Genomic DNA, 25,268 nt, shown 5'->3' with positions numbered 1-25,268 from the left:
TTCAAAGGAGCCATTGTGTTTGAAACTTCGCTTCCCAATTGGCCTAAGACAGCAACATCAGAAGCAACAGATACTTCAGCCCTGCCTCTGGAAAGAGACATTTTCTAAAAGAAAAAAAAAAAAACAAAAAACACTCCTGAAGACACTGAAGCCTAATTACTCTACAGCCCATAGTCTTAAAGATTGAGACCTCTGATACTCTGTGATAACCCCTTGAGGAAGGGGAGCAGCTCCATCAGGACTTGAACAGATAGCATGTCTATGTTTTACCCAGAGTAAAACTGATATTCAAAACAAGTAGACTGACAATTGCTTTCATTCCCCCAGCTTTTGAATTGTGGTGATCATTATTCAGGATACAACAATACCATTTATTAAGCTACCAAATGGAAAATAAACTTTTCACTAAAATGTAAAAGGGATTTAGGATATCTAAGAGTAAATGATTAAGGAATCAGTTTATCACTGCCCCCCTTGCTTTTCTAAAAGACGTATGTATCAAATCCTCATATTTATGATGGTATCTTTAAAGTTCTGAATGGTTTGGATCTTAGCCTTATAAATCCATGCTAAGAAAACAAATTTTTTTAAGCAGCATGGCCATACACTTACAGAGGCTGAAACTGGTACACAATACCCTTGGGAGAAATTCCCCCAGTTTCTAGTGCTACTGTGACCCAAACAGAGATGAACTAAGGGCAGGAAAGAAAAAATGAAGGAAGTAGTCATCTGGGAAACACTGGAGGTGGAGGATGGGGAGAGATGGCATTGGTTGACAAAGGGGGCTGATGAAACCATTATCAAGCAGGCTAAGGGAGTGGAAAGCCATGGAGACAGTACCATTTCCCAAATTTTAGACACAAATGAGGAGTCCTGAGTAATTTGAATTGTTCTGCCAGCCAAGTCAAATCCTGGGCCTCTCAGAAACCACTGGAAATGTCTCAGGTTTTCTCATTCTGCTATTTTGATGGAAATTAAACTTGTAAATCAATAAGAACAGAATCAACTCTGTTGAACAGCTCTGTTCCTTTATCCTCTATTCTCCAACGTACTACGTATCTGATTTCCTGCCCAAATGATTTAAGATTCCCAAATGCAAGTGAAAAAAATTTGTTTGAGATTTGCTTGTAAAATCACCTAAATCTCAGCTCAAGTCCCCTATTCAGAGAACATTTTAAAGTAGACGTGAAGCACAAAATTGTACAGCCCTCTTTTGAAAAAAAAGGCATATGGATGCATACCCATGAAAGGATTATGGAATAGTCCTCAAAAATGCTTGAAGTGATTGACATGTACATACCAGGGGAATCAGATGAGTCATTTATTTTTTTTTCTAATTTTATTTTATTTTTAAACTTTACATAATTGTATTAGTTTTGCCAAATATCAAAATGAATCCGCCACAGGTATACATGTGTTCCCCATCCTGAACCCTCCTCCCTCCTCCCTCCCCATACCATCCCTCTGGGTTGTCCCAGTACACTAGCCCCAAGCATCCAGTATCGTGCATCGAACCTGGGCTGGCAACTTGTTTCTTACATGATATTTTACATGTTTCAATGCCATTCTCCCAAATCTTCCCACCCTCTCCCTCTCCCACAGAGTCCATAAGACTGTTCTATACATCAGTGTCTCTTTTGCTGTTTCGTACACTGGGTTATTGTTACCATCTTTCTAAATTCCATATATATGCGTTAGTATACTGTATTTATGTTTTTCCTTCTGGCTTACTTCACTCTGTATAATAGGCTCCAGTTTCATCCACCTCATTAGAAATGATTCAAATGTATTCTTTTTAATGGCTGAGTAATACTCCATTGTGTATATGTACCACTGCTTTCTTATCCATTCATCTGCTGATGGACATCTAGGTTGCTTCCATGTCCTGGCTATTATAAACAGTGCTGCGATGAACATTGGGGTACACGTGTCTCTTTCCCCTCTGGTTTCCTCAGTGTGTATGCCCAGCAGTGGGATTGCTGGATCATAAGGCAGTTCTATTTCCAGTTTTTTAAGGAATCTCCACACTGTTCTCCATAGTGGCTGTACTAATTTGCATTCCCACCAACAGTGTAAGAGGGTTCCCTTTTCTCCACACCCTCTCCAGCATTTATTATTTGTAGACTTTTGGATCGCAGCCATTCTGACTGGTGTGAAATGGTACCTCATAGTGGTTTTGATTTGCATTTCTCTGATAATGAGTGATGTTGAGCATCTTTTCATGTGTTTGTTAGCCATTTGTATGTCTTCTCTGGAGAAATGTCTATTTAGTTCTTTGGCCCATTTTTTGATTGGGTCATTTATTTTTCTGGAATTGAGCTGTAGGAGTTGCTTGTATATTTTTGAGATTAGTTGTTTATCAGTTGCTTCATTTGCTATTATTTTCTCCCATTCTGAAGGCTGTCTTTTCACCTTGCTAATAGTTTCCTTTGATGTGCAGAAGCTTTTAAGGTTAATTAGGTCCCATTTGTTTATTTTTGCTTTTATTTCCAATATTCTGGGAGGTGGGTCATAGAGGATCCTGCTGTGATGTATGTCGGAAAGTGTTTTGCCTATGTTCTCCTCTAGGAGTTTTATAGTTTCTGGTCTTACGTTTAGATCTTTAATCCATTTTGAGTTTATTTTTGTGTATGGTGTTAGAAAGTGGTCTAGTTTCATTCTTTTACAAGTGGTTGACAAGATTTCCCAGCACCACTTGTTAAAGAGATTGTCTTTAATCCACTGTATATTCTTGCCTCCTTTGTCAAAGATAAGGTGTCCATATGTGCGTGGATTTATCTCTGGGCTTTCTATTTTGTTCCATTGATCAATATTTCTGTCTTTGTAGATGAGTCATTTAGACATGAACAACGTCTTCAAGCTTCTTCAACTTGCCCTTGTGTACCCTTTGCTGGTTCCCCTCCCGCTCTGCCCCTCCTCTGGGCATCTTTTCTTTTTCTTTTTTTAACCTGTGTCATCTATTCTTTCCTCTAGATTTATCATCCATTATTCAACTTTATTTTTTCTATTGTATATTTCTGTCACAACTCCTTTATTATCCGATGATAACTATCTCATTCCTTTAGACCACAGACACATTCAAGAAGTCCTACAACTAAAGATATCGATTCTCATTATAGAAACAGGCACTCTCCCCTACTCTCAGCTGCCTTTCTCACTCCACCAATTAAGGTTTTCCAAATCTGGAGCAAGATTAAGAGATATGTGCCCATTGCTAGCCGTTGCTGGTGGTTGCTGAGAAACTCCAAAACAGAGATCATGCAAAACGAAAGTATGACAATCCAAGAGAAGCCTAGAACCAATACTTGGGACAAGTGTCATTCAATTCCTGATTCTTGAACCCTGACCCCAAGGTTCCCCTGGGCAGCCAGTGCAACCACATTTCCAAAAAGCTCCACCCTGGTTCTTGAATTCTTAACTCTCTGCATCTGGCTACTGAATCATCAGGTTGTGGCCTCACTGGGGCACTCTCAACTCCTAGTGACTTTGTGATCCCTAACTTACCCTGCTGAACACCTTTCAGGGGCTTTGCCAAAGTCTCGCATTTTCATTCACTCTGTTATAAAGCCTCCTTTTCAACTATAAATATTTAGACAATTAAAACTACATTTTGTCATCCTCTTGGAGGCTTCATGGAGAGGACAGACTATGCGGTGAGTGGTCTCTCTCAGCCATAACCAGGGCTGTGGGAGTACAGCTCCCCAGAACTGCTGTATTTTTCTTACAAGTGTGAAAATACTAAATATTTAAGCAAAATGTTTTGTAACAGAACATCTCCTTGAGCTAATCATCTGGTTTAAAGTTAAAAAGGGAGAAACTTCAACCACTTGACAAAGATTGACAGAAAGAATGAAAGGAAAAATACGGGAAGGGGTATCATGTCCTAGGATTGTCAACCAAGGGCAGACTCCAACTCTTGCTCATTTCTGCTAATGGAGGAGTCATTGCCCAAATAAAGTCAGATCTTCAGTTTCAACTTCTTCCATAATTGGTGCTGGGACTGTTGATAGCAGAAGTCTACCAGTGGGCTCATGTGTCCCAGTATGCAAATGTACATCTTCTGATACACACACAAGGAATTTTAAATCACAAATAGGGTACTTCATACCAGGTAGCGCAACAGTGATGGCGATATGAAACCCGACTCAAACCACATAAGCATGAAACAAGAAATCCACCCCTCATGTAACTGGTAAGTTCAAGGTATGGTCTAGCTTCAGACCCAGCTCACCGGAGACCAGGTGTTGAAACAAGATGGTCAGAAATCGATGTCTTTTTCACCATCTCTTACTTCAACCTTATTCTGTGTTGGCTTTACTTTCCTTTCGACCAGATTTTAATATCTGTAAGAAAGACACCAGTTGCTCTAAGTTTATACTTGTCTTTACCAAGACATCCTGAAAAAACATGTCTATTTCTCAGAAATCATGTCAAATCCCCAAAGGACTCTTTAGAGTGCTGCTTCAATCGCTTGGTGGTGGGGAAATCCTGGCCACTTGATTGACAGCCCTACCAGAGTCACACAGAATGTGGGAGGGGAAGATTCCGAGGGGATGAGCCTTTTATCAGAAGAAAGGAGGGTGGAGACTAGGTAGTGGAAGCAGATGTCCTCCAGGCAGTGCCAGTCCAAGCACTTTGAACCTAAATCACTTGCAGGGGCCTTTGGAACTCATTAGTGTCCCCTGGCTTGATAGAAAGATATCACCTTCCCTTCCCTCCAAGTTGCTGCGATGCTTTTCATGTCTGAGTAGAAAACAGACCTCAGCACTTTATGAGTTCCAACTCAGATCTGAATAAGTTCTGCTCAGCAGCTTGTGATGGTTCTTTTATTGCCATTACCGATCATCATGTAAATAAGTAGTTACTGACTTAAGAACTCACTATTTACACAATAACCCTTGATGGGAACCATGATCCCTTTACACACTATTATAGAAGTGTATAATTATAGACTTTCCAAATGGGTATTTCTTTTAGACATTCGCTTGTAATAGCTCCTTCAAAGTTGTTAAGCTTTTATCATGTGAAGACCCAAGTAGAATAAAACACTTAGTTCACTCCTCATTGACCTAATAGAGAGCAAACTTATCTTTAAGATGGCAGGAGCTTCCTGCCAAGAACTCATGGACAGCTTCATTAAAAAAAAAAAAAAAAAAGTCTGGCTGGGGCTATTTGGGCAGGATATCAAGTTGCTATTAGACCATGTTCATCTCATTTAGGAATTAAATATTGACACTAACTGATCATCGGTTATTGTTTCTTTAGTCCCTCCTGAAGGAAATCTTGTCGCACGCACTTGTCCTGTCTTTATTACTATCTAGCAAGAGTTCTATAAAAGTAAAATGTTGGGTGGGTCTTTAACTGTCTTTAACATTTCTCATTACTTAAGCACAGAACATAACTTTAACAGAGAATAAGTTTTTGTTGTGTATTGAATACATTGGTCCCATCGAGGAAGCCACAGCCAGGATCAAGAGGTTGAGAGATACCTGCTGAGGTCATAAGCTTAAGAAAATGGGGTGATGTGGCTGATTGATGTCAATGTATGGCAAAAACCACCACAATATTGTAAAGCAATTATACTCCAATTAAAATAAATTACTCAATTTAAATAAAAAAGAAAATGGGTTGATGTATGATGCAGTGTAATGTATATTTGACACAATCAGGACATGTGATGTGTATTGCACTACAAAAATTACTGGCATACCACATTCAAATGAGTCTCAGGATATATAGTGAAATTTAACTTGCTTAGTTCAAATTAAGGAAACAGAGAAGGCGATGGCACCCCCTCCAGTACTCTTGCCTGGAAACTCCCATGGACGGAGGAGCCTGGTAGGCTGCAGTCTATAGGGTCGCGAAGAGTCGGACACGACTGAGAGACTTCACTTTCACTTTTCAGTTTCCTGCATTGGTGAAGGAAATGGCAACCCACTCCAGTGTTCTTGCCTGGAGAATCCCAGGGACGGCAGAGCCTGGTGGGCTGCCGTCTATGGGGTCGCGCAGAGTCAGACACGACTGAAGCGACTTAGCACCAAGTGTTCACAGCTCTATCAAAGGCACCAGACTTAGTGAGGGAGATACAAAGATAAAAATAATGTTTATTTTCATGCTTGCCCACCTCCATTAGGACTTTATGAGCCCTACATCCTTCCTACCACTCCCATTGACTCTCACTCTCTCCTGGCTTCACCACTTAGAACTTCTCCTCAAGCCTTCACTAAGCACAGCTCCTTTTCAGTTTCAGCACAAGTTCCTCCTGAACAGCATTCCCCTTCCTTTCTTCTGCTTGTTGCTGCTGCTGCTGAGTCACTTCAGTCATGTCCAACTCTTTGCAACCCTATGGATCATAGCCCCCCAGCCTCCTCTGTCCATGGGATTCTCCAGGCAAGAATACTGGAGTGGGTTGTCATGCCCTCCTCCAGGGGATCTTCCCATCCCAGGGATTGAACCAACGTCTCTTACATCTCTTCCATTGGCAGGCAGTTTCTTTACCACTAGTACCACCTGGGAAGCCCCTTCTTCTGCCTAGACCTTCCTAAAATGTCACCTCCTCAAGGAAGCTTCCCTGATTCCTCCAGGCAGAGCCAGTCACACTCTCTCTGCTTCTGGAGAACTTTCTTCAAACATCTATCTTGTACCATACACATTTGTATCTGTATTTTTCTCCCCCATTACCCTATAAGCCAAGTTTATATCTGATTCACAACCATATTATCCAGGTGCTTGCAGAGTACCAAGTACAAACAAGTTACTGGTAAGTCACTTATGCAAAGAAAAACTATGTTATTCCCACTGCACTTCTGCTTTCTGGGCCTCCAAGGCTGTTGGAATAGAGACAGATGCATAAACCAAGATGAGACGAGCACCCTCAGCTCGGTCATGAGATTCAAACAGCAAACAGTGAGTGGGAGGGAGATACTTAGATGTATGGGGAAAGAAGGAGGAAGAGGGGGAGAGAAGTGGAGAGAGAGAGAGCAAGAAAAGTGGAGGTGAGGCATTGCCAGAGGACAGCGTGAGCCAGAGGATGGTAAGTGAGGTGAGGGAAGGGGCAATGTAGGACCCTGGTGTGACGGCCACGTGAGGATAGTGTGAGAGGGGACCTGCAGTGGGGAGACACTATGAAAGCATGTCAGAAAGGTAGACTGGAGTAAGGATTGACCTCTGAGGGTTTGGGGGCTTCCCTGGTGGCTCAGACGGTTAAGTGTCTTCCTGCAATGTGGGAGACCCGGGTTCGATTCCTGGGTCTGGAAGATCCCCTGGAGAAGGAAATGGCAATCCACTCCAGCACTCTTGCCTGGAAAATCCCATGGACGGAGGAGCCTGATAGGCTACAGTCCATGGGGTCGCAAAGAATCAGACACGACTGAGCGACTTCACAGCGACTTCACTTTCTGAGGGTTTGGATTGCCTGGCTGAGGCATTTGCATGTGGACTCTGCAATGGTAGAAATTCAAGGAAAAGAGAGTAACATGGAATCATTTGATCCCATCTGGCTTTGGGAGACTCATAAGGAAGCTATGATGACTTGGAGTCCAGTGTTTCAGAATCATAATGCTTTTCAAGAAGCTAATCTCTTAACCAGTTTCAGTGAGACACAAACCATCCTGGATGTGCCAGAGGAGAGAAAAATTTGCAGGTGATCAGCCCTGGTATTCCTCAGTCTCTAGATCCTCAAGAATGCCAGGCACTCGCTATGCCTTCTGCCTGGGACACTCTTCCCCAGAGTATCCCCTTGGCTGTCCCTTCCTTCCCTAAGATCCCTGCTCAGATGTCATCCCTACAGAGAGACCTTCCCTAAAATCCCTGCTCAGATGTCATCCCTACAGAGAGACCATCCCTCATCATCAGGTCAAAAATAGCACATATATCACTCCACCCCTTTGTCCTGCTTGATTCTGCTTCAAATCATTCATTGACTACCTGACATCACATTTGATGTCTATTTCCTTGTAATCTATACCCTACAGTACAGGGATTGTCCAACTTTCTATAGAAAGCTAGGCAGTAAATATGTTAGAACCTGTAGCCCATATGGTCTCTGTCTTAACTGTCTTAACTTCTTAACTCTGCCACTGTAGCCATAAACAAGCATAAATAAGTGAACATGGTTGTGTTCCAGTAAATCTTCACTTACAAACAGGCTGTGGGCCAGATTTGGCCGTGGGTCATAATTTGCTAATCCCTGCTTCACTAAAAATCTCCATGAGGTCAGCAACTGGTCTATCTTGCTCACATTGGGATTTCCAGGGCCTGGCACATTGTGAGCACTCAGTAATTTTCAAAGAATGCATAGGGCTTCTCTGGTGGCTCAGATGGTAAAGAGTCTGCCTGAAAGGCAGGAGACCTGAGTTTGATCCCTGGGTCGGGAAGATCCCCTGGAGAAGGAAATGGCAACCCACTCCAGTATTCTTGCCTGGGAAATCCCATGGACAGAGGAGCCTGTTGGGCTACAGTCCATGGGATTGCAAAGAGTCGGACACAACTGAGTGACTAAGCACACACAGAGAAAGCATACATGAATGGAGGTCTATGAAAAATAGATAAGGGTATAGGAATATTATACCCATGTGAATACACACACTCCCTTTGTGATGTGTGTCAAATTGGTTGATCCATGGTGGTCAGAAATATGGTCAAACATTATTCTGCATGTTTTCATAAGAATGTTTTGGAATGACATTAATATTAAAATCAGTGGACTTTGAGCAAAGTAGCTTGCCCTCTATAATGTGCGCAGGCCTTATCCAATCAGTTGAAGGCCTGAAGAAAACAAAAGACTGACTTCTGACCAAGAGGGAATTCTATGAACAGATGGCCCTTAAGTTGCTGAATTGACTCTTCCCTGGTTTCCAGCCTGCTGGCTGACCCTGCAGATTTTGAACTTTCCAGCCTCCATAATAACAAATCATATAAGCCAGTTCCTTAAAATACACACACACACACACACACACACACACACCACACACACGCACACACTATTGGTTCTGTTCTTCTGACCCATAAACACATAAATATACACAGATTTACTCCATCAGTAAAGTAGGAAACCAATTGTATAACCAATTGGCATAAAGCAGCTTTCTGAGTCTGGCTTCCACCCTTCTCCACCTGCATAGCCAGTAGACAACTTGGGTGAGGGTGAGCAGCCTATATGAGAGCCACATTTTACTGCTCGCTCCACACTGTGCCCTGCAGGCCAAGCTCTCTCAATCCCCACACCTTTGCACACCCTAGCTGCCTTCTGTGTGAAATAGCATCTCACTGCCTTTTCTCCTGGCTAATTTACATCCATTCTTCAAAACTCCTCCTAAGATCCCCCACAGGACAACATTAGATGTCCATTCTATCTGTCAGTGCCTCATGACAGTATATCCCCTGTGTGACAGTTGGTTTGCTTCTGTCTACCATCCCCCACCCACCATGAGCCCCCATCTTCTGGAGGGGAGAGTCCACCAGTCTTTTCTCTGCTCACCCTTTGTCACCTCTTCTGTCTGTGCCTGACAGGCAATGAAGGCATTAACAGGCAATTCGATTAATAAACAAAATATTTTCAGAAACTAAACCAAATGGAAGATATGTCACTTATTTGCAGTCTGTGAGAATACAGCTTGGGGTCACCCCAGGGAGATGCAAAGCCAGATTCCAAGGGTATTAAGAATCCACACTAGGGACCCCTGGCTGGGCAGAGCTCCCAGTGACCTGAAGAAAGATTGCTCAGAGTGAGCACCAGAGGTGGGAAGGACTACAGATGTCCTCTCAGCTCTGTACTATTTTTCTTCTCAACTTCTCAAAACACTAATAAGATGGGAACAAGGTGGAAATAGTAAAGATTAAAAACAGCCAGAGCCTGGGCAACCACTTTCAGCTCTCCCATGTCAAAAATGTTCAGCTCTACTTAAGGGAGCAATTTGGGGGCCCATTGGTCCAATTTTTCAACAAACATTGATAGGAAAATGAAATTTACTTTATAGCCATAAACAGACACCTTAGCTGAAACACATCCAAGCCATCAAGGTAGGCTCACCTGGCTGACAAGAGCTCTCATTAACATCTGTGTCCTCAGTACGTGTGTTCGTGATAAGTTGACTCTTTGCAACCCCATGGACTGTAGTCCACTGGGTTCCTCTATCCATGGGATTCTTCAGGCAAGAATACTGGAGTGGGTGGCCGTGCCCTCATCCAAGGGATCTTGCTGACCCAGGGATCAAACCCACGTCTCCTGAGTCTTTTGTATTGCAGGCAGATTCTTTACCACTGAGTCATCAGGGAAGCAGATGGCTCCTAACTCGATTGAATTCAGTCCAGTCAGATTTTAAGACTGTAGGCTTCCCGGTTCTATCAGTGACTTGCTCTAGAATGTTTATGCTCCTGCTTTCAGGTCTCAGTGCCTCAGTTTCAGCATCTGTAAAATAGGGAGAGTCATTCCTACCACCCACAACAGAGAAAGGTCATGGAAATACACAAGCTGGCATCTCCAAAGCACTTTGCCTTCCTATTACTTCCTCTCTATGGACCTGAGGTAGGATTATTATTACTGAAAATGTCAGCTATCCTCTGAAAGGATTATTCCATCAGAAAGCTTTGTTCAGGAACATTTCATAAAGGAAAAGTGAAAGCGTGCACAGTCTCTTTGGAACTAATCATAATTAGTCCCAGTAACAGTTGGGCCATTTTTTTTTTTTAGTTCATTTATAGTCAGATTCTACAAAATTGAAAACATCCAACATCTGGGCTGAAAACCTTGTACAAAGCCAGAAAGCCCCCCAAATGGGCATGTGTGGGCTTTGGTGACAGAAGAGCCAGATGTAATTTTTGCCTCAACTACTCTTTTCAACCTTTAGGAAAAAAAAAATTATAATTGAATTTTCATGATTACAAAACCCCTTGATTTTCTTCTCTAATTTTTTAAAACCATCTTTTCTGATTAGTTGTAAATTTCAGACTCTCCCAAAACAATCAGAAATTTCTAGAAAAGGAATCTCTTAACAAATGTATAAAAGCATTTGGGGGTCCAGTTGTAACCATGTAAATACTTTTACAGGGACAAATAATAGTTAACATTTATTGTCCCTACATTATGGACAGGCCCTGTTTTAAGCACTTAAGGGGCATTATCTCATTTAATCTTTGCATGCACTCTGTGAAGTAGGTACTATTATCTTCTCCATTTTACAGCTAAGGAATCCAAGGAACAGATAGGTTAAGTAATTTGCCCAAAGCACTATTAGTACAGAAAGAAAGCAAAGTGTTTTGGTTACATCTTTATGCTTGAAGGAAATTTTCACTTAATTCAACCTTATTACAGAAAGACTCTAAGACTATCTTTGATATCGTAAACTTATTCCAACCAGATTAAATGCTCTCTGTTCTGGGAAGAATTGCACAGAGCCTTTAATACAGCTCCCAGAGATAAATTTGGGCCCAAGGAAACAATCCTGACTTTAGAATTTGCCCCAGTTTCTACCATCTTTTTTGGTATTCTGGGGGAAGAAAACACAAATACACACACACAGACACACATACACACACACACACACATCCATAGGAATTTATTTCAGCTATTTGCTAAAGAAAAGCTGTCTTCAGTTGCTGTTGTTTTCAGCATGCCACCTGACAGCATCTAGAAGCTTCCTTGGGGAAGCAGGGGAATTTGCTGGATTGCTAAACAGCCTTAGAAAATCTGCTGGGGACTCCATGGAAGGGCTTTATGAAGAAGGATAAAGAGAGTGCATTAGCGTTGCCTTGTTTCATGAAAAAGGGAACACACACAACAAAACTTGATTACAAAATCTCATTTTACAAACTCAAGGTGAGATGTACCACCTTGAGGCAATGGCCCACCCAGGGGACCTCCACCAGGTTCTAGAGCCTTCTGCTTCCTGTGTAAAAGCCTGATTCAACTCCAAGGGCCAGGTTAGATAAAACCAGAAGGGTTTATATGCACAGCATTTAACTTTAAACATTTCTTTATGGAAATTTACAATGCACATCATTTACATATTCAATACCAGTGACAATTTACTTCTCCCATCTGAACAGGGCTTTCAACTATGCCACTTGAACTAAATTAATAAACAGTAATTACAGAATGTTGTGTGAGCTAGCTGTTGATGTTGAGCAGATTCTAATCAACACCTTCTTTTAAGGGCCAATTAAAGCTGAATGTATGCAATATAAACATCTTCGAGTATTTAGACATGAACCGCAGAACAAGGTAAAAAAAAAAAAGAAAAATTAAAATCTGAACAATTAGACTGGGGATGAGCCAGTCAAACCTGGAGAGATGGACCCTTTTCAGCTGGTCTCTAAGGTCATGTTAATTTCTTGAAATGATGAGGTTTTTGTGAAAAGAGGAGGGGCTCCAAGGACTAGTTAGGCCAAACCCCATCCGTTTTGAGATTTCTCCAACATCTTGTATTATTTTCCATATGCTTTAAGTTTTGTGGCATTTCTTTTTCAATTGCCTCAAACAGTTTTCTCCTTAATTCATGTGCATCTCAGCGAAAATTTAATCTCCATATTTCTGACTCATTTGTGTATAAATCCTCCAAGTGTTGCTTGGTATTTAAGAAACCTTTCCCTCAGCCCCATCTTTGGCCATCCAGGAGCTACACAAGGCACAGAGTAGGCCCCAGGCCCCTCTATGGGACTTTACATCCCCAGTAAACAGAACATACACAAAGCACTAGTGAGAGGAATCAGAAGCTGTGGGGAGAAAAAGTCAGCCTCTCAACATCAATTGTCCTCAGAACCACTTGCCTCTGCTTCCTAACAAGGCAGCACCCTGAGCAGGCTTCATGCCTTTAGGAAAGGGAGTGAAAGGGAGACATTCCAATAATGGTAAAAAGTACATTTCTGGATAATATACAAAACTGCAAAGACCCGTGTATGTGGCAGTAAATGGGTTTCTTCAGTAGTTGGGAGAAACTGGTAACTATGTTTCTTCCAAAATAGGCATCTCTAAAGGTTGGAATGAGAACAAGGTGCCATAAATAATACTTTCTACAGAGGAGAAGATGGCACCCATATGAAAGGATGAACCTAGTCCAAGTGGGCAGCTGAGGACACATTTGCCCCCAAGGCTGCACCTCTACAGTGCCCTGCTTCCCTAGGGCCACCTCGCTCTTGCTTTCATAGGCACACACTTCAACTGTCTTTCCTTCCTCTTTTCTACCAAGATCTCCCTTTTCTCCCTCCTGGACTTGCCTCGACTCTGACTAGCCAAATCCTAACCAATCTCAAGGCCAGCTTCATGCTTGTTTCTGCAGTGTCTGTCTCTCTGCCTCTGTCTCTGTCTCTCTTTCTCTCTCTCTCTTTCCCCTCCCTCCTTCTGTAATTTGTATTGTCTACAATTTAACCATAAATAGCTTTGCTGACTTTGGTTAGTTACCCACTCCATTTGCAGGTATGTTCATCCTTTCCCTTACCCAGATTACAAACTGCCCAAGGACAGAGATTTTGTATTTACAGGGCTTTACCATAGCACTTATCATAGGATTGTTTATATGAGCAAGTGCTAAACGAATATTTGTTGGGTGAATATGAATGAAGCTTTCTTTAAAGTCAACAAAATGAAAGTCTCTGTTTGGATTCAAATATTTCCTCAATAAAATTTGGAAGTATAATGATAGCTTCTGTGCCAGGCATCAAATTTCAAGATAGTTCTTATTCACTAGTCAATAGTAGAGAGAATTATGGAGCCCTGGACTCAGGAGGGACAGGAAATTATTTTATCCCATAGTCCTGCCTCTGAAGAGGACTGTATGAAGTACACTCTTGAAAAATAGTTGCTGAGTTTTGCTCTGTGTATAATCGTAACCAAAGTAATAACAACAACAGTAATAATAATGCTCATTTATTGAGTGCTCATTGCAGGAAAGAAAGGGCCCCTCACTGCTGTCTTTCAAGCCTCTCTGAGGCCTGGAAGCCACATTTCTGTGGGTACAAGCCAGGTGTGCCCAAGGACTCATGCCACCAAGGAACATGCCCAGGCTCCGTCATCTCTCATCTTTGATACGCTAGACCATTTCCTCCCTTGTCTTTCTTCTCTTCACACTCCTACTGGTTCCTTGGACAATCTCAGCTGCTTCCCATAGCATCACCCAAAATTTCAGAAGTAGGAAGTGAGTCCTAGGATGGGCTCTTAAGCCCGGTGCCTCTCCTGAGCTTTGGTTTCATATGTCTAATCACATGTAGGTCATCTTTGCCTGTGCCACCCTGGTGTCACACAGCAACCTCAAACATCATGTGTCCCCAAATGAATCTCTGCTCTTTGCTATTAAAGCCATCTCTTTTCTCTCTTTTTATTTATAGATGGTCTCAGTACTCATCCTCCCACCTCTTCCAAAAATCTGAACTTTTATCCTTGACAGTGTGGTGAGGAGGAAAGACGGGATTCGGGAGTCAAAAAGGACTGAATTTGAAACCCATCTCAGCCACTGACCAGCAGATCTGGGACTGAACAATTTTTAAAATTTCTCTGAATATATTTTCTCACCTGAAAATGGAAATAGATTAACAAGGCTTAGACCTTCAAAAATCTTTGCTTCTTTTCTTTCTTTTTCTCTTCTCTTCCCTCTCCTCTCATTTCTATCTCTTCTTTTCCTTTCCCTTCTTCCCTCACTCCTCTCCCCCACTCCAAATCAATCACTGGTCCTGTCAATCAAGCATCCTAGATAACTTCCCTCTTCTCTCCATCCCTGCTCTTATCATCGTCTCACTCACAAGAACTCTAAATCTGGTTTTTCTGCCTCTATTTCCTCCTACTCTAATCCATCCTGCTCTGAGCTGCCAGTTACATAAATACCTAACTCCCCTATATAAAACCTACCATTATTTCCCAGTTGCTTCCAAGAGAAAACCCAAACTCCTTGGCAATGCAGCCAAGACCCTTCATGATCTACCCTCAACTTACTTTTCCAGTCTATTTTGTTGTTGTTGTTGTTATTTAGTTGCTAAGTCGTGTCCAACTCTTTTGTGACGCCATGTGCTATAGCCTATCCCTTTTCCAAGGGATCGTCTCAGTAAAGAAACTGCCTGCAATGCAGGAGACATGGGTTCGATCCCTAGTTTGGGAAGGTCCCCTGCAGGAGGGCACGACAAATCACTCCAGTATTCTTGACTGGAGAATCCCATGGACAGAGGAGCCTGGAGGGATGCAGTCCACGGGTCTCAAAGAGTCAGACACAACTGAGCAACTAGTATGCACACACGTACTATAGCCTGCCAGGCTCCTCTGTCCATGGGAGTTTCCAGGCAAGAATACTCTAGTGGGTTGCCATTTTCTCCTCCAGGGGATCTTCCCAACCCAGGGATCGAACCCTGCATTGGCAGGTGGTTTCTTTACCACTGAGCCACCAGGGAAAGCCAGTCTTTGATTTGCGGCATATTAATTACAAAATATTGAAGAAAGCAAAGTGCTCAGAGTCTGAGGCTTTAGTACTACCTTTCTCATATAGCTGTTATAAAGATTAAATGACTGACATAAGACATATAGGTCAATGGAATTGAACTGCGAGTCCAGAAATAAATCCTTACATTTTTTATGGTCAATTGATTTTCTACAAGGATGCCAAGACTATTCAACAGCAAAAAATAGCCTTTCAACAAATGGTCCTGAAACAACTGAATATCTACTTGCAAAAAAATGAAGTTGAACCCTTACCTCACATCGTATATAAAAATTAACTCAAAATGGAATTTAGACCTCAGTATAAGAGGTAAACTATAAAACTCTTAGAAGAAAACATAGGACGAAATCTTCATGGACTTGCATTAGGAAATGATTTCTCAATGACATCAAAAGCATGAGATAAAAGAAGAAGTATATAAATTGGATGACATCAAAATTAAAGAATTTTCAGCTAGCTTCAAAGGACACTGTCAAAGGGAGAACACAACCACAGAATAGGAGAAAATACTTGCAGATCATATACCTCATAAGGAATTTGTAAAGAATATATAAAGAACTCATAAAACTGAACAGTAAAAGGATAATAAAAAATAACCCAATTTAAAGATAGAGGATTTAAATATGTTTCTTTCTCCAAAGAAACACACAGATGGCCATTAAGCATATGATGCTTAACATCATTAATTATGAAGGAAATACAAGTAAAAACCACAATGAGATGCACCTTCACATCCACCAGGATGGCTAAAATAAAAGACAGGCAGTTATAGTTGGGCAGTTCTTTAAAAAATTAAGCATAGTTACCACATGACTCAACAATTTAACTTTTATATAAATATCCATTAGAATAAAAAATATATTTCCATACAATAACCTGTGCCAATGGTCATAGCAGCATTATTCATAATAGTCAACAAGTGAGAGCAGCATACATGTCCATCAGCTGATGAAGAAGCCAAATATGGCATATCCGTACAATGGAGTATCATTTGGCAATAGAAAGAAATGCTACAACATGGATGAATCTTGAAAAGATGTTAAATGAAATAATACAGACACAAAAGGCCACATACTGAATTATTTGTTTGACATGTTCCAGACGGGCAAATCCACAAAGTTCAGTAAAGTAGTGGTTACTAGGGTGAGAGGGGTAAGAGGAATAGGGAGTCATTGCTGATAGGTAGGTGCTTCTATTTGGGGTGATCAAAATATTCTGGAATTAGATAGTGATGATGAGTATATAATTATATAAGTATATTAAAAGCACTGAATTATGCACTTTAAAGGAATTGATATGTGATATATGAATTAATCTTAAAGCTGTTATAAAAAATTAAAATTAATTTAAAAAATTTTAGAAGATTATATGAGATACAGTGGTACACAGTGCTTACTCTTCTAACAGGAGCCTCTATTGTGGTTATATTGTTCTTATTCTGTTGTAATGTCCAGATTGCTTTAACATGAGCTCCTTGAAGATAGGGGCCACGACTTAAAACTTATATCTTGTTTACTTCTTTGCAGTCCCTGCAAAGATATTTGGCATAGAGAAAAAGATACATACCATAAAACTGTAGACAAATTAAAATGAATTAGTGAGTGAGCAAGTGAGGTTTGTACATTTTCAGCACCTCCGTATTACACTGGACTTTGGCCAGTACAATCTGCAAGAATGCTAACCGTTCCAAGGACCCTCCATCCTATTTACATCCCTGACCTTAGAGGGAGAGATAATAGGTAGCAAAGAGAGAAGAGTGAATCCTGGTGATAATCCTTCAGGCCTTACAAGGCATGACCCTTTCACTGAGTTTCTGTCTGTTGTCCTGCTTTAAAGTTCTTCAGAAATTAGCAAAGCCAAATTTCAGAATACAGAAAATCTCAGAGCTAATGAAAAGCCAAGTTTTTATTTATTTTTATTCTAAGTCACAACTTTCTCACAAAAAGTTGCCAAGTGTTCCTTCTGAGCTCTACGGAGATAATATAAGTTGCAATTTTATAATTCCAGTCTCTTTTTTTACACAGGATTCCACACTCTCTTCCTGCTGCAATGAGAAATTGGCAATCAGTCATGGAATCTCTCCAACCAAGTCTGGATATGACCTAAAAATACATCTTAACACAGTATTCTGAGAATAGCAACCTGTCTGACTTACCTTAACTGTATAATGCATGTGTGCGTGTGTGTTAAGTCGCTTCAGTTGTGTCCAGCTCTTTGTGACCCATGAACCATAGCCCACCAGGCTCCTCTGTCCGTGGGATTCTCCAGGCAAGAATACAGGAGTGGGTTGCCATGCCCTCTTCCAAGGGATCTTCCCAACCCAGGCATCGAATCTGCATTTCTTACATCTCCTGAATTGGCAGGCAGCCACCCGGGAAGCCCAGCTGAATAACAAATCACCTAAAAGCTAAGTGACTTAAAATAACAACTATTTCTTTTGTTTCTTACTGTTCTGGGGGCTGACTAGGCCCAGCTAGATGTTTCTTCTACCCTATGTAACGATGCTTGGGTTGCGTTATCTGAAAGCTTAACTAGCTAGAGTGTTTATGATGACTCATGCTGACAGCTGGTGCTGGCTTTCTGGGGGCAGTTCAGCTGGGCCATCAGCTGGAAAACCTCAGTTCTTCTCTTCCTGGTTCCTCTGTATCTGGTTAAAGCATATCAGAGGAGCAGCCTTGATTCAAGGGAAGATTTCACAATGGTATGACTATTCAGAGGAGTGATTCACTGAGGGACTCCATGTAACCAGCTCACACATAGTCTATAGGAACTGGAAAGGAAGATGAATTCTGTTTGCCATTCCTGAGCCTTTGCTATACTTACCTGTTCTAGTCTGAAGCACATCACAGCTCGAAACCAGATGTGTGACAGGACACAGTAGCAGTGCTCTGTGCATGTCCTCCTTCCCGCCCCTTCACCACTAATCTCCACATATCCCTTGACAGACTCCTGTAACCCAATAGTGTTTGGAGTGCTTCTTCCACTCGTCGCCCACAGAGCTTTGAGAGAAAACCATTTCAGGTTGCCTCAGCCAAACCTTTGTTATTAATAGCAGTTCCTATTTCTGGAAGGCCAGGTGTTCTGCACCAAAAATACAGAGCAGAGACGCCAGATAACCCCCTACTCAGAGACCGGGACCACTTGGGTCTCATTTGCTCTGGGGTAAATGGCAACTGAAAGCTGGAACCTTGAATAAGATGTAAGGGACACTGAGACTATATTGGCCAGAAGGCACCTTGCCACAGAGTTAGTGAATGGACTGCAGGAGTCTGTGAACCTCCAAAATTGCAGGTAAAATTGTGGATGTCTGTGTTTTTTTCTGGAAAAAAGATCTATATTTCATCAGATGTTTTTTAATTGAGCTATAATGGACATAGCATTATATTAGTTCCAAGTGTATAACAAAATGATTGATATTTGTATATATTGAAAATGGTCACCACAATAAGTCCTGTTAACATCCATCACCATACACACTTTTTTTCTTTTACAACTTTTTTCTTTTAATGAGAACTTTCAAGATCCAGATTATTAAAGGGGACTCTATATTTTGAAAAAGGCTAAGAACTTGATCTCGCATAGAATTATGTGATTACACTTTCCCCATCACTCAAAAGACCAACTTGCAACTTACCTGAAACCACATCTTCCCACCTTAGATGCAGAAGTGTAGGGTTAATCTGTCACATACATCACAGTTAGGAGCAATGCAGCTCAATTATTCTCCACTGCCTGGTCTTTTTCATGCCTCTGTTTCTGTCCTCTTGTCCTGCTTTTCTTTCCTTCTCCATATCCTTCCACTCATCTCCTAGTGATTCTGTTTTTAAAATATTTTAACCATATCCCTGGGCGTGACATTACCTGTTTCTAACATTAAATGGGCTATAATAGACAGGACTTTACAACTAGAAGACATTGGATTACCTTCTATCCATAGGGTAACTCAGTCTGAGATAAGAACTAGTAGATTATGGACAAAAACTAGTGCACACTCCTGAGTGCCCTTTGTCTCACTCAGAGGTATGTTTTCCCTTTAACAACCATAAGAGCAGAGGCGACATGCTATAGTATCTTGTTTTGATTAAATTACTCCAGTGGTGTCTTTCATCACTGTGGAAGTGCAAAAATTTCCCCCTTTAGTTTATAGTTTTCCTTTCCTTATATCCCAAATGCAACCAGGGGAGGGGAAAGGGTTGACTGACCCATTATACTGAATAATGGAGTTTCCTTATATGGATGCACCCACTCACAGCTATCATCAACTATTCTTGCCAACTCAATTCATCAAGCAATAAATGAGCCAGGCACTCCCCAGGTGAGCACAGAGAGGAAGAAAAACATTTTCTGCCTTCAAGTTGCTTGTAGTCTAGTGAGAGAGACAAAGGGGAACATAGATAAATAGGAAGAGGAGGAGGCAGTGGAGAATTAGACTCAAGTGTTAATATCATCAGAGTGAAAGTAGAACAGGGAATTTATTTTTATCTCCCACTTCCGCCTTCAACTCCTTCTAGGATCTTCTGCTCTTGATAGTTCTCCCTTGTTGCTTTTCTTAAATAAAGAAACCAAAAGAGTAAGAAGTAAAAGGAGAATAGCCTCTCACTCCAACGTCTTGTCTTTTTTTCTTCCAAGCATCTGTCTTCCTCCTTCTGTTCCTTGGCCCAGGCAGTAGACACTGGCCCATTGTGGTCTCTCCTGCTCTAGCTTTAAGTCTAATCCTCCATCACTTCACCCCTCAGACCCCCTTTGGCTCAAGAATCTGTGCTGATCAGCTCACATGTCTACTCTCTGTGCCAGGCCTTAATGATACAAGGATGAATCCAATCATCATTCAGAGAGAGCTTGTTTACAAAACTCTCCTTCTCCTGGGGATCTATCTCGCCTCCATCTTATGTTCCTTTTTTATTTCTCCCACTCTCTCTCCTTGGACTATTTTTATTTCTATCTCAAGTGCTGTTAGAGGCCTCCTATGAGAAGGAAATTATCTATAATGGAACAGGAACATTAAAAGCCTCAGTTTCCTTGGAAATTATTGAACTCATGAGGGGTTCACATTAGGTTTTGAATTTTGAGAACTAAGTTATAGGAAATTTTGTTTTTCTAACAAAATTATTTTAACATTTGTTCTCTCTAGCTCTTCTTTGGATTTTGTTCTTAAACCTCAAGCTGTTATAATTTTCTGTAAGCTCCAGTCAACGCCAGATTCTGAAGGAAAGGCTCTTCAGATTTCTGAATGTGAACTAAATCTGTCCCAGGTAGGAAGCCTGGAAGTAGCTGGTGCCCACATCTGCGTGTGTGTATGGGACAGGGTGTGGCTGAGAGGACTCAGCTGATCTATGTGGTCAGCTGGGGTATGGCACAAGCTCAAGAGACCACTAACAAGAGTTATCAGTTCTCACTCATTCATTTATTCATGTAAATACATTCTGAGTACCTACTATGTATTAAGCACTAAGATGGATGTTGGGATTATAATGATGAACAAGACAGACACAGTTCCTTCTTTGATGGACTCTTTAGTCCAGCTGGGAATATGAACAATCAAATATGCACTGGAATTCTGATAAGGTGTTCCGCACCTATGACAGTGCTGACCATATGCCGGGCCCTGTGTCAGGTGTGCTGTAGTTCTTATCTTCACTTAATGTTCCTAACATTTCTATTCCGCTATAGCTCAGTGATAAAGAAAAGTGAAAGTGTTAGTCACCCAGTCGTGGTGTCTGACTCTGAGACCCCATGGAATGTAGCCCGCCAGGCTCCTCTGCCCATGGAATTCTCCAGGCAAGAATACTGAATCTGTCTGCAATGCAGGAGACACAGGAGACTCGGGTTCCATCCCCGGGTCGGGAAGATCCCCTGGAGGAGGAAATGGCACTCCAGTATTCTTGTCTGGAAAATTCCATGGGCAGAGGAGCCTGGTGGGTTACGGTCCATGGGGTCGCAAAACAGTGGGACACGACTGAAGCAGCTGAGCACACACACATGAGCTAAGCATTATTATTCCTCCTTCACTTTACACTGGAGTAGCAAAATAAGTCACCTCAGTTCCCAGAGCTCTGAACCCTGGTCTGTCTGACTCCACAACCAGAGGTCTTATGCCCACACCACACCATCTCACATAAAACCAGAAAGTGGCACCACGCTGATGTCATAAACCCACTGTTGTTAGGACCCGGAAAGGATAAAACAAAGCAGCCTTTGCAATGTCTCAAGCTACTCGTCTGCAGGGTGGTCTCTTAGGAGAATTAAGAATAAAATAACAACATGCTTTCAAAAGGTTATTCTCTATGACCCAAACTGTTTTCTAGTTCTATGAGTGAAAAGAATCTCTGCAAAATGAATAAAAATGATAAAAGAATTGTTTTAAAAGAAGATTCTCACTCATTTTCACAAAGGCTGTATTCATATTTCCAGGGCTTTGTCAGAAACTCAAGGCTAAAAAGAAAAAATAAAGTCTAGCTCCCCTTCTTAAGAGGAAAAAAGAGAGAGAAAGAAGAGACTCTACATAAAAGCACAGTTTAAAAATTCTATCTCCGGCCAAGGTTAGCAGACTGCCCAGGTCTAGACAACCCCACTGGAACCCAAAATTTGTAAATGCCCCATGGCTCACTCCCTGGAGTGTGAGGGGACGAATTCCTACAGCTGTTATCACCATTTAGCGGCTCAGAGGAAAGCAGCTATTCTTTGACTTTTCCTGGGAAGATTTCTTTTACTAACAAAAAAGGATAAAAACTTAATTCTTGCAAAAAGAAGAGGTCTTGAGAAAGTGGACCTAAAAAAATAATCCACTCTGACAAAAGTTGCTTCATAAAGAATTTCCCACCGCACATGTATTTGTAGTTGTACATGATATCTTAACTGGTGCATAGACTGCTTATAGGAATGCTCATATTCTGATTCCAGCTTTGGAATAACCAACATGATGGGGTTTTGCAAGTCATTTCACTTTCCTGGGCCTCAGTTTCCTTTTTCTATAAAATGAGAATGTTTGGACTTTATAGTTCTTCAGCTCTAATACCCCGTGACTGTGGCCCATGAACCCAAGCTAGATAGTTGCTTATCCTGATGATCTTTCCAACAGATGCATTCCCATGGGAAGCCAGACTCTCTGAGCATTTATAGCAAGCCATATTTATATCAGTGGGTGGTCACCCAGCTTTGACAGCCTCTTTCATGCCAAGAGAAGTTTGAGATAGGGAAAAACTCAAGAGAAAATTAGGGTGAAAGATGGTTTGAGTAACTTTCTGACCTGGAAAACAACGAGGTTCATATCAACTGCGTCTAAAGATGAGAAAACTATATATAATGATCTATGTCACGAGGATAATATTTTTAAGATATCAATCCTCTGTATACCTTTTACCTCTTCTTCTAAACTATGTTTCATAGCAGCCACTCTGTATCTTGATCACAAAGGATGCAGAGAAAAATGAATGTCACTTCAGGCAGGAGGAAGCAATGCTGTGTGTTGGGGAGAGGGGGAGAAGGAGGGGTCCTCCCACCAGAGTGAAAAGGAAAATTAAAATCTGTCCTTCTATCCCCCTGTGGGTTGTGGGAAGCAGAAGGGGACAAAGGGAGAGGATAAATGATGAGTCACGCATGCTGTGAACAGTTTCTCTGAGCCAAAGTTCTTCACAGTTAGTCACTGCTGCACAAGTTACTACAAACTTAGCAGCTTAAATCACGTGCATTTATTATCCCACAGGGTCTTTCCTTAAGCATCTCACAGGGCTGTAATCAAGATGTCACAAAGCTGTGTTCTCATCTGAAGACTTTCTAAGGAGGAATTCACTCAGGATTCTTGCTTCTTATTGACCCTTATAGTCCCTCCAGCCCATCAGATTCTAGAATTCACCCACAATTCCTAGAGTTCATCTATAATTCCCTGCCATTATCAACATGGCCATGGCCATTTCATCAAGTCAACAAGAAAAGCCTGTAGAATGATCTACCAGCAAGATGAAGTTTTATATAATGAAATACAGTCACAGGGCTGCCCACCCACATGCAAGAAGAGGAGGTTATACAAGGGCATGAAAACCAGGAAGAGGGAGTCATAGGAGGTCACCCTAGAGTCTGTCAGTCACAAATACCAAAAGCAAAGAGGCCCTTGTCTGAATCTCCCGGGAGGGATTGTCTTGCAGAGTATGGCCCCCACCCCATGCCAGCATATGATGGCCATAGCAGGGCAAAATCATGGTTAAGCTTTGAGAGGGACTGAGTTATGTTTCCTGGAGTTTCCCTCCTTATATAGAAAGTGTTCAAAAGTTCCTGGATGCTCTAGAGAAGGAACTGAAAGTGACTGACCTATGGGGCAGTTAGTTCACCAGAGGAGTCCTCAAGGTAGAGCAAAACGGCCCTGCAGACAAGGGTAACCAGGCCAGTAAGCAAGGGGGGATCACAGCCAGACCTTGGCGGGCTACAGCACCAGCTGGGTCAAAAGAGAGGCCCTAGGGCCAATACCAAGCTAAAAGAAGAATCTCAGGTTTCTTTTTTTTTTTTAATGATATACAGTTTATTTTTTCAGTAATAAAAAAGTTCTAGAATTAGACAAATGATGATGGTCATACATTTTCAGTATACTAACTACCAGTGAATTGTATGCTTTAAAATGATGAATTTTATGGTATGTGAATTATATTTTCTTTTTTTTTTTTTTCAGGATGGGGAACACGTGTGCACCCGTGGTGGATGCATGTTGATGTATGGCAAAACCAATACAATATTGTAAAGAAAAAAAAAAAAAAAAGAATCTCAGGGTTCTAACAGCTGATGCCAGCCTAGCAAGCACTAACAATACAGGCTAAAGACAAGATCCAATGAGGCCGGTGAAGACTCAAAGAGCAGCCAAGGGCCTGCATGAAGACTGCCGGGACCACACCCCATTGCTATGGCAACAGAGGAGACTCCCCCATCTCCCAGCTTGAGGAGGAAGATTTGAAAACCTGAGCATTTACCTGAAAGAGATCATTTTAAACCAAAGGAGATTGACATATTGTTAATTGGCTCATTTAAAGTTCACATTTGTTTCTCTGCTTACCCCAGGGCTGAAGGTTCTTGAAAAAAATTCAGTCAGTTATAGAGAAATAAAGAAATTACACTTTCTTTGTACAATTGGATTGTGTGAGTAAATTTGTAATCCTGCTACACCTGCTATGTAACAGACACTATACACATATGTTTTCATAGCATTCTCCCACAATCCTATGAGGTAAGTGTTATTATATTCCCATTTTACAAATGAAGTTGAAACTCTGAGAGGTTAAGTAATTTACGCAAGGTCACACAGCTGGTAAGTGGAAAAGTTTGTGCGGAACCCAGAGTTCTCTAATTCTTATGCTCTATTCACTGTACCTCTGTGTTAGTTGGAGTAAACCAAGTCCTGTAACAGGCATTCCCCAAATCTCAGAGGCTTTGCACAATAAAACTGTGGTTCTCACTCACTTCACAGGCCAGTGCAGGTTGGTGAGGGAGGGTTTGCTCCGCATAATCTTTGGGAGACTCAGACTTTTTCCATCCTCTGGTTCCACCCTCTTCTAAACTCTCAGCATCCTTTCCACTCAGCCAGAAAATGAGAAACCACTGAGGGTGTGTAGGGTGATTTTACGGGTCAGCCTAGAAACAGCACACGTCACTTCTGCCAACATCGATGGCCAGAACTCGGTGACATGACGCCACCTGACTGTCTTCCCAGGTGACTCTGCAGAGTCCACCTGCCAGTGCAGAGACTCGGCTTCCATTCCTGGGTCAGGAAGATCCCCTGGAGAAGGAAATGGCAACCCACTCCAGTATTCTTGGCTGGGAAATCCCATGAGCGAGGAGCCTGACAAGCTGCAGTTCATGGGCTTGCAAAGA

General features: G+C 41.7%; 2 long non-coding RNA genes across 2 annotated transcripts in view; one reads left to right on the top strand and one right to left on the bottom strand.

The window, feature by feature from the left end:
* LOC147375734 (uncharacterized) overlaps positions 1-17,953 on the bottom strand; it is a 47,323-nt gene extending 29,370 nt beyond the window's left edge. Inside the window, exon 1 of the long non-coding RNA XR_015160403.1 lies at positions 17,572-17,953. This is a non-coding gene — a long non-coding RNA (uncharacterized LOC147375734). The remainder of the gene's footprint in view (positions 1-17,571) is intronic.
* Positions 1-24,527, top strand: part of LOC147375733 (uncharacterized) — a 31,088-nt gene extending 6,561 nt beyond the window's left edge. The window contains exons 2-4 of the long non-coding RNA XR_015160401.1: positions 17,441-18,707; positions 20,548-20,668; positions 24,076-24,527. This is a non-coding gene — a long non-coding RNA (uncharacterized LOC147375733). The remainder of the gene's footprint in view (positions 1-17,440; positions 18,708-20,547; positions 20,669-24,075) is intronic.
* The last annotated feature ends 741 nt before the right edge of the window (positions 24,528-25,268 follow it).

The sequence above is a fragment of the Bos grunniens genome, chromosome 3 (assembly GCF_055505025.1).
Source record: "Bos grunniens cultivar Pamir isolate PY7600 chromosome 3, Bosgru_T2T1.0, whole genome shotgun sequence".
NCBI lineage: Eukaryota > Metazoa > Chordata > Mammalia > Artiodactyla > Bovidae > Bos > Bos grunniens.
The sequence above is the reverse complement of the archived record's forward strand: the minus strand, read 5'-3'. Positions and strand labels throughout refer to the sequence as shown.